The sequence below is a fragment of the Coturnix japonica genome, chromosome 25, assembly GCF_001577835.2.
Source record: "Coturnix japonica isolate 7356 chromosome 25, Coturnix japonica 2.1, whole genome shotgun sequence".
Lineage (NCBI taxonomy): Eukaryota > Metazoa > Chordata > Aves > Galliformes > Phasianidae > Coturnix > Coturnix japonica.
In genome coordinates, this window is record NC_029540.1 from 2,080,620 (window position 1) to 2,082,766 (window position 2,147).

A 2,147-nucleotide genomic window follows, 5' to 3' on the forward strand; every position below is an offset into this window, starting at 1 on the left:
GCCCCACATCTGGCCCCACATCCATCCCCACACCCCCATGGCCCTCTTTCCACCTCTCCATCTCCACAGCCCCACATCTCCACATCCCCATGGCCCTCCTCCCCACCTGTCCATCCCCACAGCCCCACATCCATCCCCACATCCCCATGGCCTTCCTCCCCACCCCCACAGCCCCACATCCATCCCCACATCCCACCTCCCCATCCCCACATCTTTGTTCCCGCTGCCCCCTGACCCGATGGGGATGTGAGACATGTAGACAACAGGGACATGGGGACAGAGTTACGTACGTCCCTTTGTGCCCCCTTCAGCCCCAACCCCATGGCATGAAGCCCCCCCCCATCCTCACCCCACAGCAGCAGCTCCGCGCTCCTCACCATCCCCCGGCAGCAGCACTGAGGTGACAGCGGCAGCTTAAGTGTGATTTGAGGAGAAAAGAGGAAGGAAATGGCAATATCTCCATCCAACCCCCAATAAATGTCATTGCCCCAAAGCCAGTCCCGTGTGCAGGTGGCAGCTCTGAGTGCAGGGAAGTGGATGGGGACAGAGATGGGGACAGAAATGGGATGGGGAGGGGGATGGGAAGGGATGGGGGTGGAAATGGGGACATGGGGATGGGGACAGGGGGGTATTGGGATTGGGGGGGAAAAGGGGGGAATTGAGGTAAGAATAGGGACAGGGATGGGGATGGGGCCAGGAATGGGGATCCCAATGGAGACTGGGATGGGAATTAGGATGGGAATTAATTGGGCTGGGAATTAATTGGGATGGGGATTAATTGGGATGGGGATTAATTGGGCTGGGGGCGGTGATGAGGATGAAGAATAGGGACAGGGATGGGAATGGGGCCAGGAATGGGGATCCCAATGGAGATTGGGATGGGAATTAATTGGGATGGGAATGAATTGGGATGGGAATTAATTGGGCTGGGGCCGGTGATGAGGATGGGGAGGTGGGCAGGGGGTGGGGGTGGGCACAGGGATGGGATGGAGACGGGAGGAAGGACGGGGTCAGCAACAGGGATGGGAACAGGGATGGGAACAGGGATGGGGATGGGGCCAAAGAAGGGACGGTGATTGGGATGGGGGTGGGCTCAGGGCTGGATGGACAGTGGGGACACAAACAGCGCCTCAGACACGGGGGGCTCCTCCAGCCCTTCCCCCACCCAGCGCCATTTCGGGGCTCTCAGGACCCCACATGGACTGGTTCCCCCTCAGTTTCAGGGCCCCACATTAATTGATTGGACCCCCCTCAGTTTCAGGGCCCCACATTAATTGGTTCCCCCTCAGTTTCAGGGCCCCACATTAATTGGTTCCCCCTCAGTTCATCTCAGCGCTGCCGCCAGGGGGCGCCATGGACACCCCAGCTCCGCAGCGCCCCCTGGCGGCCGGGTCCTGTGGGGTGTGTGTGGTGGGCGTGGCTTAAGGGAAAGGGGGCGGAGCCTAATGATGGGCGTGGCTTATGGAAATGGGCTGTGTGTGGTGGGCGTGGCTTACGAAAAGGGCGGCGCACGCGGTGGGCGTGGCTTATGTAAATCGACTAGTTTGTGGGCGTGGCTTACAGAAACGGCGGTGTCTGTGGTGGGCGTGGCTTATTGCAATGATGTCTGTGTAGTGGGCGTGGCTTGCAGGAAGTGGGCGTGGCTTCGCTATGGGGCGTGGCCACGCCTCCCCTCCCCCACGCCGCCCGTTCGAACACACCGACGCGGCCATGGCGGTTCCCCTCCGCTCCCACTTCCGGTCCCTCTGAGCTGACTTCCTCTTTTCTCCCGCCGACTTCCGCTTTTTTTCCCCATTCCCCACTTCCGCTTTCCTCCACTTCCGGTCTCTCGGTGCTGACTCGCACTTCCGCCGCTGCTCACGGTGAGCGCTGCCGGGTCCGCTCGGGGGGTTTTAGGCTTCCAGGCGTCGTGTAGGCCGCACCGGTTAATGCTGGGCGGGATATGGGGGATGGAGGGGGGATATGGGGGCACGGAGAGACCCCGGGATAAGGGTGGGGGCTGTGACACCGCCGCCATGTTAAAGAGCGGTAATTAAGTGGTAATTAAGTGGTAATTAAGTGGTAATTAGGGCTAATGGGGGCAGTTGTAACCTGCCGTAATGTATTGTGTTAATTGCTAAGATTAGGGCTAATGGGGCAGCTCTTAC

General features: G+C 59.9%; 1 protein-coding gene across 2 annotated transcripts in view; it reads left to right on the top strand.

Annotated features, from left to right (window-relative positions):
- The first annotated feature begins 1,726 nt into the window (after nucleotides 1-1,726).
- SSR2 (signal sequence receptor subunit 2) overlaps nucleotides 1,727-2,147 on the top strand; it is a 3,444-nt gene continuing 3,023 nt past the window's right edge. The window contains exon 1 of one of the 2 annotated variants that reach the window (XM_015884645.1): nucleotides 1,727-1,862. The gene's annotated coding sequence lies outside the window, so the exon portion shown is untranslated. Of the gene's footprint in view, nucleotides 1,863-1,900; nucleotides 1,925-2,147 lie in introns of those variants that run through there. The other variant, XM_015884646.1, reaches the window with a different exon arrangement.